The sequence below is a fragment of the Narcine bancroftii genome, chromosome 1 (genome assembly GCF_036971445.1).
Source record: "Narcine bancroftii isolate sNarBan1 chromosome 1, sNarBan1.hap1, whole genome shotgun sequence".
Lineage (NCBI taxonomy): Eukaryota > Metazoa > Chordata > Chondrichthyes > Torpediniformes > Narcinidae > Narcine > Narcine bancroftii.
In genome coordinates, this window is record NC_091469.1 from 119,783,337 (window position 1) to 119,797,096 (window position 13,760).

Below are 13,760 nucleotides of genomic sequence, written 5' to 3' on the forward strand. Positions count from 1 at the left end.
AATAAATCTCAATGAACTTCAAGCCTTCATTTGGATATATTTGGTCCTGTGTTGCTGGTGTTTCTACAGATAAATTTATTACCAGGCCCTGATTTACTCCATTAAGTGGACTTTCTCCTTGAACTTTTCCATCTATTGTGGTGCAAGAAACTCTAGGACACTGATCCACTAATAATGAAAAAACAATGGAAAGTCCAAAATCCGGACAATGTGCAATTTGAAGCATAATTTGTGGTACATCAATGACAAAGTTGCTTTCATTATTCTTGATGTAAGAAGTTGCGGAGGAATGGAATTCTGTCAATATTTATTTATGGTCAAGTGATAAATTGACAATTTTATCCAATTTTGTTTGCCATTAAAAAAAAGGTGCTACCAGCCCAGCACCCCTATCAATAAGAGAAAGAGCAGCAAACAGGAGTTTGAATATCAGAGTCACTGAATATTCGTGGACTCAACTCCAGTGCTCCCAGTACCTCTGCAGCCACAGTGTTGCCTATTTGATCCAAAGACATTCATGAAATTAATAGAGGAGATGGAATTCACAAAGTATCTTTAAATGCAGATGATTTTTTTAGTATATATTTCAGATCCTGAGATATCTATTCCTCCAATCTTGTCTTTGCTTTCCCAATTTGGTAACTTCTCTGGATATAAATTGAATCTTTATAAGAGCAAATTATTCCCAATAATCATGTATGTAGCTTTAGCTGTTAAAGACCATTTTATCTATCTTGGGGTTAAAATTTCCAAAACATTTAAAGGACTATATAAATTTAACTTTCTTCCTTTGATAGATTACGTGAAACAATCTCTTTCTAAATGGTCTCCATTGGCTTTATCTTTAATAGGTCATATTAATGCTATTAAAATGATCATTTTATCTAAATTTCTGTATTTATTTCAAGCAGTCCGAGTTTTTATTCAAAATTCTTTTTTGATAATATGGACTCTAAAATATCTTCTTATATTTAGAATAAAATGAATCCCAGATTGGGTAAATTCCATTTGCAGAAATTAAAGAAAGATGGTGGTATGGCTTTACCTAAGCTTAGACTTTATTATTTTCTGGATCTACTATTCTGATAAATTTGAATGTCCTTATTGGGTAGATTTGGAATTGAAATTCGCGCAGAGGTATTAATTAGCCTCTTTATTGGAAGCAGCTCTTCCTTTTACATTTTCTAAGATTAGTAGTCATACCTTCATTCTTCTTCTTTTCTTTGGCTTGGCTTCGCGGACAAAGATTTATGGAGGGGTAATGTCCACGTCAGCTGCAGGCTCGTTGGTGACTGACAAGTCCGATGTGGGACAGGCAGACACGGTTGCAGCGGTTGCAAGGGAAAATTGGTTGGTTGGGGTTGGGTGTTGGGTTTTTCCTCCTTTGTCTTTTGACAGTGAGGTGGGCTCTGCAGTCTTCTTCAAAGGAGGTTGCTGCCCGCCAAACTGTGAGGCGCCAAGATGCATGGTTTGAGGCGCTATCAGCCCACTGGCGGTGGTCAATGTGGCAGGCACCAAGAGATTTCTTTAGGCAGTCCTTGTACCTCTTCTTTGGTGCACCTCTGTCTTGGTGGCCAGTGGAGAGCTCGCCATATAACACGATCCCAGCGCAGTTGGATCTTCGGCATCATGGATTCAAAGCTGTCGGCCTCTGCCATCTCGAGTACTTCAATGTTGGTGATGAAGTCGCTCCAATGAATGTTGAAGATACCTTCAACCCAATACTTAAACATACATTACAAAATTGGTTTCAATTTCACAAGTTCTCTAACTTGAATTTTTTTATTTTTATCTAGCACTATTTCTCTTAATTATTTTTTTCAACCGTCTATAATTGATCAAATCTTCTCTTTTTGGAAAGTTAAAGGAATCATTTATTTTTCAGATTTGTTTATAGATGGTAGTTTTATGTCTTTAAACAATGATTTGATCATTATAATTCACCTAAGTCACATTTTTTTTAGATACTTTCAAAATTAGAAATTTTCGGAATACTTTACTGTCTAACTTTCCAAAATCATACCAATTGGATTTAGTTGATATTTTTTTTTCATTTGAACCCTTTTCATAAGTGTTTAATAGGCATATTTATAATAAGTTATTAAGATTGCAATCAAATACTAATCACAAAATTAAAAGGGCCTGGGAAGAGGAAATTTAGTTACATATTCCAGATGAAGGTTTTTGGATTGGTTAATACCACTTCAATATGTGCTCATCATCCTTTGATTCATTTTAAAGTGGTACCTTGGGCTCATATGGTAAAAGACAAATTGGCCCACATTTTCTCTTTTTTTCACAACTTTTTTTATTCATTCAACAAAGTTATTACATATTGTAAAAAATAAAAAAAGTTTATATATAAAAAAGAAGAGAGAGGAAAAAAAGAAAGAAAGAAACCTCCCTCCCCTTTCAGCCAGCTCTCTTTAGGAGAGCCAAAGAGAAAAAAAACCTGAAATATATTTACTAAAATCTAATCAAGGTAAATTTAAATGTAAATATTATGAATATAAAGACCACTTATTAAGAAAAAAAGAATATTTATCATGTAAAACATACGTAATTTTTTTCCATTACCAAACAATTTTTTATCTCATTATGCCATCTATTAATATCAATCACATTAGCATTTTTCCATGTACTTGCTATACATTTTTTTGCTACAGATAAAGCTAAGTATACAAAAGCAATCTGCCTTTTCCCTCTGCGGCCATCTTCGTCGGGTCGCCGTCGGCCTCCGCTCCGGGCTCTCCGCGCTGCCCCCCCCCAACGCACACACACCAGCCTCCCCCCCTCACGCCGGCCGAGTTCCCCGGGCAAACGCACAGCGGACAAGATGGTGGCGGCGAAGAAGACGAAAAAGTCCTTGGAATCCATCAATTCCAGGCTCCAGCTGGTGATGAAGAGTGGTAAATATGTGCTGGGGTACAAACAGACTCTAAAAATGATCCGTCAGGGCAAAGCCAAGCTGGTCATTCTTGCTAACAACTGTCCAGCACTGAGGAAATCAGAAATTGAATATTATGCCATGTTGGCCAAGACTGGTGTACACCATTACAGTGGCAACAATATTGAGCTGGGTACCACTTGTGGTAAATACTACAGAGTGTGCACCCTCTCCATCATTGATCCAGGTGATTCTGACATCATCAGAAGTATGCCGGAACAGAACAATGAGAAATAGTTGCTTGTGACTGAAATATTTTACAAATAAAATTATTCTGTAAAAAGAAAAAAAAAAATTCTTAAAAAAAAAGCAATCTGAAATTTATCTAATCCCAAATCTTTCAAAGGCTTCAACTTACCCAACAAAATTATTGTCGGGTCTAGAAGTATTTTAATCTTATACAAATGTTCCAAAAACAATTGAATTGCTTTCCAAAAAGATTGTATATGTACACATAACCAAACAGCATGAAAAAAAGTTCCAACCGAGTTACGACATCTAATACAAGAGTCTGATTCACTAAAACCATATTTTTTTTAACTTTTCAGGTGTTAAATACAATTGATGTAAAAAATTGTAATTAACCATTGCATAACAAACATTTATCAATCTAGTATCAATCTAGTAATCTAGTAACACGATTATCGTCCTCAGAAAAAGTAAAGTTAATATCCTTTTCCCATTTAATCTTAGATCTATCCCATCCCTTTCTTTCCATACTTTCCTGTAATATTTGGTACATCAATGAAATATATCCCTTCTTTGGTGCAATCCCAAGAAAAGATTCAAATTTAATCATTTTAGGTAAAATCATATCTCTACCAAATATTTGTTTTACTAAGGATCGAAGTTGATTTTTAATGAATAAAGAATTCTCATTAATACCTAAATCTTCCCTCATTTGATTAAAGGATAAAAATTGACCTTCTTTAAAACAATCCCCCAAGTTTTTTTATACCTTTAGATTTCCAATGTAATAAACATTAATTATGCATTGAAAAAGGAATAAGTTGATTATTATGTAACGGTGTTAAAGTCAATAATTTAACCTTAGAACCTTTCGTTCTATTTTTCCTCATCCATAACTTCATTAAATGTTTTAGTATAGGCACATTATATTGTTGTAATAAATTTAAATTCCACCGAAACAAAAATTGATGTATTTCAAATTCAGAAATATTCACCATCTCAATTTTAGCCAAACTAGGGGGCCGTTCCAAATCCATTAATGAACTAAAATTTAAGTTGAGCTGCCTCATAATAATTTTGAAAATGTGATAAACGTAATTCCCCCTAATGCATATTTCCAAGTTAACTTATTCAAAGCTACTCTCGGAAATTTACCCTTCCATAAAAATTCCCTAACCATTTTATTTAAATCTCGAAAAAAATTCTTATTAAGTAAACACGGAATTGACTGAAACAAATATTGTATACGTGGAAAGATACTCATTTTAATTGTACTTATTCTTCCAATTAAATTTATAGGAAGATCCTTCCACTTAATCAAATCAGCTTTGATCTTTTTCATTAACGGTACATAATTTAATTTATATAAAGATTGATAATCAACATCCACATTTATACCCAAATATTTAATTCGATCAGCCCACTTCAAATTAATAATATTCATAAATTGAATAATCTCCTTCATCTATCGGTAAAATTTCACTTTTTTTCCAATTAACTTTATATCCAGACAAAGATCCATATTATGTTAAACATTCCTTCAAGTGTAAAAGTGATTGAGCTGGGTTTGTTAAATACACCAGTACATCCTCAGCAAATAGATTAATTTTATATTCCTCATCTAAAATTCTCATAACTTGTATCTGTGTGTTTTGTCATATCAGCTGTGCTAAAGGTTCAATTATTAATGCAAACAAAGCTGGAGACAAAGGACAACCTTGTCGAGTTGAACGAGTTAATTTAAAAGGTTCTGAGATCTGACCATTTGTCAATACCCTGGCTATTGGTTTATTGTATAAAGCTTTAATCCAACCAATAAAAGGACCAAACTTAAATTTCTCTAAAACTTCAAATAAAAAGTTCCAATCAACTCTATCAAAAGCCTTTTCTGCATCAAGAGATATCACCATCGAATGGTCAAGGCACTGTTGATATTTATTAATCAAACTAATCACTCGAAGAATATTATCTGAAGCACATCTATTCTTTATGAAACCTGTATGATCAACATGTATCAACTTAGGTAAAAATTTAGCAAATCGATTCGCTAATACTTTAGCTATTATTTTATAGTCTACATTTAACAAAAAAATTGGTCTATATGAAGACACCTTCAACGGATCTCTATCCTTCTTGGGAATTATAGTAATTAAGGCACTAGAGCATGATTCAGGTAAATCATAATGTCCCTTAATCTGTTGTAATATATCTCCAAACACTGTAGATAAATCATCATAAAATACCTTATAAAATTCAACCGAAAACCTGTCATCACCAGGTGATTTTCCATTCGGCATTTCCAGCATAGCCAATTTATTTTCTAAATCAGTAAAAGGATTCTCCAGCCACAATATATCTTCTCCTAGTACCGGTAATTTCAATATCTATAAAAAGGAGTCAATCGATCCACCCTCCTGTTTTTCCTCAGAGTTATATAATTTCTTATAAAATGAATGAAACTCATCATTAATCTCATGAGGTTTGTAAGTAACAGTTGAATTTCGTCTGACTGCATTAATAACCCTTGATAACCCTTTAACTGCCATGCAAGTACCTTATGCGCTTTCTCACCCCATTCATAATACCATTGTTTAGATCTATTAATCAAGCATTCAAATTGATAAGATTGCAATGTATTGTATTTCAATTTCAGTCTAGACAACTCTATTTTCAGATTTTCTGTCACATCTCTCTGAAATTCCTTTTCTAATTCATCAATCTGTTTCCCTAATTCAAGGCTCTCAGTCAAATAATTCTTTTTGACCTCTCAGGAAAGCTTTCATAGCATCCCACAATATAAATTTACTCTGAACGGAGTTAACATTTTCTTCCAAAAATAAATTGATTTGTTTTTTAAAAAATTCAATAAATTCCATTTTTTTTAACATCGTATTGAATCTCCAACGATAAGCTGCACTAACTTTTTCAGAACTCTGAAATACAACAAAGAATGATCTGAAATTACCCTACTTTTATATTCTGCTTGCAATATTTTCCCCTGGAAATGTGCCGATACTAAAAAAAAATCAATTCTGGAAAAAGATTCATGTCTAAATGAATAAAAAGAGAAATCATTCTCTGTTGGGTTAAGACATCACCAAATGTCCACTAAATTAAAATCTTTCATCAAAGCTCAAATTTGAATTGCCATTTTGGATTTTTTATCATTTTTTTGAGATTTATCTAGTGAAGGTTCCAAAACACAGTTAAAATCTCCTCCAATCAGAACATTTTCATTAGCTTGTTCCAGAAGCAAAAATACATCCGAAATAAATGCTTCATCATCCACATTTGGTGCATAAATGTTGAGTAAAGTCCAAAATTCATTAAAAATCTTACAATTCAATTTAAGAATACATCCTGCATTCATTTCCATTGATTGTAATTCAAAAGATAAATTTTTATGTATCAAAATTGCTACTCCCTTAGCTTTGGAGTTAAATGAAGAAAAAAAAACATGTCCACGCAGTCCCTCTTCAATTTCATAATTTCTTTTTCAATCAAATGTGTCTCCTGTAAAAAAGCAATATCAATCTTCATCTTATTGATATATGCCAAAACTCGCTTATGCTTGATCGGGTTGTTTAATCCCTGAACATTAAAAGTAGCAAATTTCAAATTTGACATATCTAATACAATTACTAAATACCAAAAATAATCATGAAATTAATAATAAAGAGAGAGAAAAAAAATTATATATAGGACCCCCAAATTAAAATATATAGGCCCTCCAAATAAAGATAATATTCATTAATAAGAAAAGAAGAGAAAAACAACAAATAAAACACCAAAAGGTAGTAACTCCCTAAAAAAAAAACTGGGTGTGGAATACCCACTAGTGACTGATGACTAACAAAGATTCTATGCCATCTTGCCACGCCCCCCCCCCCACACCTACATTTTCTCTAACATTAGTCCTATTTATGATCAATGTAAATCAGAAGCGGTTTCTCTAACTCATCTATTTTGGTCATGTCATATTTTGGGGTGGTATTGAATAGATATTTTTTTAATTGTCAGCTATACTGGATATCAGTTTGCAACCTAACCCATTGACTGCTCTTTTTGGAATTATATTTCCAGAAGTGGGACGAGTTCCCACTTCCACATATCCTTTTCTACATTGTTGGCTAGAAGAGCTATCTTGTTTAAATGGAAAGATTCTAATCCACCTATTTTGATTCAGTGGCTCTCTCAAATTATGTCATGTTTAAGTTTAGAGCAATTTAGAAGTCGTATATTTGATATTTCTGTTAAATTTTAACAGAAGGCACTGTAAAGGCATTGTGCACCAACCGTGCTGCCCCGTCTATGTTAAAAAAACCCACCTGCTCTTTCAATGGGCCACTTAAAAGATGCATGGGAATGTTGGCAACACGACCAGGTAACTGGACCCTGTGGAGGAGCGTTGTGACTCTTCCTGGTCTGCACCAGTAGCAGCACTTCTGTTACAGCGTTTGCAGTAAGGCTGTCAAAACTACATCACCACTTTGCCATAATATTTAATGTCAGCTGATTGATATTGAGCTTGGTGCTATAAGCACCAACCAAATAGATGGATTTAGAAATAAAATCTGAAAATCTCAAATAAAATTGAAAATGTTGGAAATGCTCAGTAGATGTTACAACATCTGCAGATGGTTCTGTCTTGCATGACATTGAGTTGTTTGAGCATCTTGCACGGTAAGGGATGAGTGATCTATTACAAATTAATGAAATGAAATGCAAAGATTTTTTTGATTGTGGTCTAATATTAAGAGCTATTAAATCTGCCAAATTCAACAAAGTCTTTGTTATGCTCAGAATGATTTCTGTTCTGTTGTAACCTGCTGTTACTTCCATGGAATTTCCCTTTCCATCCATTGCTTCATAATTGGTTCACTTTGATCTTAATATGTTTAACAAACATGTTTAATGCAAAAGTAGGCTTTTACAGAAGATTGTCAATCTTGTGACTTCAAAAAAATCTGTGGTAAGACTGTCAAATCCAAAACCTATGATTAATTAGTGCCTTGAAGTTAAGGATAATTAGTTCCACTCCAATATGAGGAGTTGAAGTTTGCCTGTATGAAATGATATTCAGACATGTTCCAAGTTCAAATTTATTATCATCTGATTGCACAAGTACAACCCAACAAAACAGTGACCAGCACTCGATGAAAAACATGAAAACACATGTACAGACATATCACAGATTTAGACAAACATACATATGCAATATGTATGTACATATATATGTAACGCTGCAACGGTGTCTGCCTGTCCCGCATCGGACTTGTCAGCCACAAACGAGCCTGCAGCTGACATGAACATTACCCCTCCATAAATCTTCGTCCGCGAAGCCAAGCCAAAGATGTATATATATATATACATCTATATAAATAAAAAATATATTGTTAAATATATTGTAGAGACTAATAGTGTTTGTTTGAACAGTTTATTCAATCGTTCAGCAGTCTTACTGCCTGTGGGAAGAAACTGGTGGCTCTGGCTCTGATACTCCTGTATCTCTTTCCTGATGGGAGTGGCTGGAAGATGCTGCATGCAGAATAATAGGAGTCAACGATTTTAAGTGCCCTCTTCAAACAACGATCCTGGTACATCTTGTCGATAGTGGGGAGGAGACTCAGTGATCCTCTCTGCCATTCTTATGGTTTTGTGGATTGACCTTGAATCCATTTCTCTGCACTATCCATTTGAGGCAGCTGGCCAGGATGGACTTGATAGAGCTTCTGTAGAAAAATGACAGAATGGTAGCTGGTAGATTTGCCCACCTCAATTTTTCTCAAGAACTGCAGTTTCTTCAGTTAAACTCAGACTTATCAGATAAATGTTTTAGGTGTGGCCAGGAGATAGGAACTTTCTTACACTAGACTTGGTCATGTTCCAAAGTTTTTTATAAATATTTTATTTATTAAAAACCTTGATGCATATATTCAAAAGCATATACAATTAATAGATAAAACTTGACAAAAATAAATACATGGTTCATTTTTACAAACTAACCCCCTACAACCACCCACCCAACCCCAACCCCCACTAACATAATCCCCACAGAGAAAGAAGAAGAAAAGAAAGAGGAGATTAACTATAAAAACAAAATTCATCAATTAATTACCATGGATTAGAGAAACCCCACCACTGTGTGACAGGGGGTTCAAAAACTCAAACCCATATAATCCAAATAAGGGCTCCAAGTTTTACAACAGAAAAAATAATTATCACGTAGATTATATGTCATTTTCTCGAACGGAATACAAGACCTCAATTCCATATGCCATCTCTGAATACTCAAATCGGTCTCATTTTTCTAAGTAATTGCTAAACATTTTCTAGCTACAGCTAATGCCAAGTTCTCAAAAATGCAATTTGAAATCTATTTAATCTTAATTCTAAACTCAACCACATAATATTACCCAATAAAAACACTAAAGGATCTAATGAAAATTTCACTTTCAAAATAGCTTCTAAAAGTTCCTTAAGTCTATTCCAAAAGGGTTTTACTGTTTCGCATAACCAAGTAGAATGTAAAAAAGAACCTACTTCCTTCTGACATCTAAAACATAAATCTGAAGAAATTAAATTATATCTCCTTAATTTTTCTGGAGTTAATCTTAACTAACCGATACCTTACATTTATAATTTTAGTCATACTATCCCTATATAAATTCATCCAATCACCTTGATGAATAAGTATTCCTAAATCCTTTTCCCATTTCAACCCAGATTTATGCAAATCCAGCAGGCATGTTATTCTATAATAAAGAATACATCTCAGATATAAATCCCATCTTACCACCCTCTGTAAGTAAAATTTCAAACTTTGATCATTTAGGTAACTGTAAAGTATCTCCAAAATTATCCAATAATAAAGCTTTAATTTGATAATAAGGAAAAAGAGCATTTGAAGATATATCATATTTCTCTTTCATTCTTTGAAAAGAAATAAAATAACCTGCTTCATAACAATCTTGTACAAATTTAATACCCTTTTGATCCCATAACCAAAAAATTGATTATTAAGTGAAAAGGGAAAAAGCTTATTTTGATACAACGGAGTTTTGCCTGAAATCTTCCCTTGAGTACCTATAACCTCATTAATTTTATACTGTGGCAGTGGGAGCAGTGGAAGAAACACAGCCACCACGTTGAGGGTCACTAGCGACTGTTTTTATTCCAATTCAGCATGCCCCTTTAAGGGCAGCATGCGCTCTGTCACCTGGTGCATTGTGACATCATAATCGCTGCCCAGAGAAACCTCTGAGGACACCATTTCCCCATGGCTGCCCCACCATGTGGCGATACAAGCAGGGCCAGTTTGCCTTGAGGATGTGCGCTGCCACACAAGCACCCCCCGCCCCCAGAACCAGCTATGCATCCTGTCACTTTGGCGGCCGGCCCCGACACTTGGGCGTGACCATCTGTACTGGCCATGATAAGTCCAGATAGGCCGCCTTCAGATGGTCCACCGTAAAATGTTCCTCTCTCTCCCCCCCCAACATCTAGGGTGAAGGTTCCACCAGACTGGTGCAAGACTTTGTATGGCCCCTCGTACAGTCGCTGTAGCGGTGCACCTTGTGGTCCACTCTGCACGAAAACAAACTGGGCCAATTCGAGCTCTTTGGGGAGATGAAACGGCTGGGTGCCATGGCGTGCCAGGGGTGGGGGAGCTAGGGACGCCAGTCACCTGTGTCGGTCCGCCAGCAGGTTTTTATCAGTTGTCGTGGTGTCAGGGTCTGGGCCGAAAAACTCACCCGGCAAGGAAAGCGGTGTGCCATGGACCATCTCCGCTGCTGAAGCCTGCAGGTCCTCCTTGGGTGCCGTTCTAATTCCAAGGAGGACCCAGGGTAGTTCGTCCACCCAGTCTGATCCGGAGAGCCTGGCCATAAGCGATGCCTTCAAGTGCCTGTGGAACCTCTCCACCAACCCGTTGGACTGTGGGTGATATGCTGTGGTGTGGTGGAGCTTGACAGGAGTTTTGCCATCTGAGACCACAGGGCAGACGTGAATTGTGCCCCTCTGTCGCTAGTGATGAGTGTGGGACTCCGAAATTTGCAATCCATTGGCAGATCAGAGTCCTGATGCATGTCTCCCTGGAGGCCTTCTTAATCGGGACAGCCTCCGACCACCATGTGGCTCGATGCAACACCATAAGGAGGTAACGAGCCTCCTTGGACACCGGCAGGGGCCCAATGATATCAATGTGGATGTATTGGAATCTGCGAACCGCCGGGTCGAAGTTCTGGATGGGGGCTTGTGTATGTCGCTGAACCTTGGAGGTCTGGAACCTGGTATAGTTCCTGGCCAGTTCTGCCACCTCCTTCTTCAGCCCGTGCCAAACAAACCGCATGGTTGTCCTTACTTCTGGGTGAGCAAGGTTGTTTATCTGACTGACGACCTTCGCCCTCCAGTGCAGCAGGACCACCAGGCACAGCATGCTTGTTGAAACATTGCAGAGCAATGTGTCCACGCACTGGGCACCCGGACGTCCTTGAGTTTGAGGCCCAAGATGGCGGTCTGCAAGGCCTGCATCTCCGCATCATTCCTCTGTGGCTGAGCCAGTTGCTCGTAATCCAGACCGAGCATGAGAGTGTTGATGGCTGGACGGGTGAGCGCATCTGCCACTACATTGTCCTTGGCGGCCCCGTGTTGATTGTCGGTCGTGAATTCGGACACGTACGAGAGGTCTGGTGGACCACAGATCCTTGGCCATCACCAGTGCTTGAGTGAAGGGCTTGTGATCCGTGAAGGCTGTGAATGGTCTGCCCTCGAGGAAGTAGTAGAAATGGCAGATGGCCAAATACAGTGCCAGGTGCTCCCGGTCGAAGGCGCTGTATTTGAGCTCTGGTGGGCGCAGCTGATTGCTGAAAAAGGCCAGCGGGTGCCATTGCCCATTGAGCCACTGTTCAAGAACTCCCCCACTGCTGTAGCTGAGACGTCCATGGAGAGCGCCGTATGGGCCTCCGGCCGTGGGTGCACCAGCAGCGTGGCGCTGGCTAGAGCCTCCTTTGTCATGATGAAATCCCTGTCCGCCTCCTCTGACCATGATAAAGTCTTTTCTTTGGTGGCCATGAGCGTGAACAATGGGCGCATAGTGCGCGCAGCTCCAGGGATGAAATTATGGTAAAAGTTCACCATCACCGCAAACTCTTGGATGCCTCTCATGGTGGAGGGTTTGGGGAATCGTTGAACAGCTGCTACCTTCTCCGGCACCAGCGCAGCCCCAGCCGCCAAAATGGTGTGCGCCAGATTGGAGGGACTCCTTGCCGAACTGGTATTTGGCTGCGTAGACTGTGAGGCCGAAGTTCGCCAACCAGGCAAAGAGTGTGCAGAGGTGGGCTTTGTGTTCATCATGGTTGCGACTGGCAATGAGAATATCATCCAGGTAAATGAACACAAAGTCCAGGTCTTTTCCAACCACGTCCATGAGGCACTGGAACATTGTTCTTTAGACTGGAGAGCATACGCAGGAACTCGAAGAGGCCAAATGGGGTGATAATGGCTGTCTTACCCATGTCGTCTGGATGCACCGGGATCTGATGGCATCCCTGCACAAGGTCCACTTTGGAGAAGACCCGTGCGCCGTGGAGGTTGGCGGAGAAGTCCTGCATATGGGGCACTGGGTACCTGTTGGGGGTGATTACATCGTTCAACCAATAGACAATAGACAATAGACAATAGGAGCTGGAGTAGGCCCTTCGGCCTGTCGAGCCAGCACCGCCATTTTACAGATCATGGCTGATCACTACCATCAGTACCCCTTTCCAGCCTTATCCCCATAACCCTTAACTCCTTTGCCCACTGCAATAATGGTAGTCCCTGCATGGTCTCATGCCCCCAGACGATTTCAGGACCATATGGAGCGGTGATGCCCAGGCGCTGATGAACGTTGGATGATTCCCAGTTCCTGGAGCCTGGAGAACTCTTCCTTTGCCTGCTGGAGCTTCTCAAGTGGCAGCCGTCTGGGTCTAGCATGCAGTGGGGGGCCCTGTGTGGCGATGTGGTGGAAGACCCCATGCTGGGACTTGGCGACATTGAACCGTGGCTCTAAGGGCAGGGAATTCATGGAGGATCTCATCAAACTCGTCCCTAGCGGTGGCTACAGTGGCAATTTCAGGCCTGCAGGCTTCTGCTGTGTCCAGTCAGGTTGAGTGGAATGTTTGGGTGTTGACCAGCCTTTTGCCTTCATGTCAACCAGTAGGCCATGAGCTCTGAGGAAGTCGGCCCCTAACAGTGCAGTGCCAACGGAGGCTTGGATGAACCTCCAGAGGAACTTCTCCTTCCTGATCTTGATCTGTGCCCTGTGGGTGCTGTAGGTCCTGATGGTGGAGCCGTTGGCTGCCCGGGGTTGGACCTCGAGATCGTGTATGAGTCTTTAATGCTGTGGGGGGAAGGATGCTGATCTCAGCCCCTGTGTCCACCAGGAATTGCTGGCCAGTGGATCTGCCCGTCACATGAAGGAGGCTGTTTGGGTGGCCAGCCATCACAGCCATCATCGGCAGCTGTCCTGGTCATTTCCCTGAAACCCACAGGGCTGGCGGCACTTACGGGCTTGCGCACCCCAGCGCTGGTGGTAGAAACACCAGGTCAACTGGCACTCCTCTGGGTTGGACTTGGGAGCAGC

General features: G+C 39.2%; 1 pseudogene; it reads left to right on the forward strand.

Annotated features, from left to right (window-relative positions):
• The first annotated feature begins 2,762 nt into the window (after positions 1–2,762).
• Positions 2,763–3,242, forward strand: LOC138743464 (large ribosomal subunit protein eL30 pseudogene; annotated as a pseudogene).
• The last annotated feature ends 10,518 nt before the right edge of the window (positions 3,243–13,760 follow it).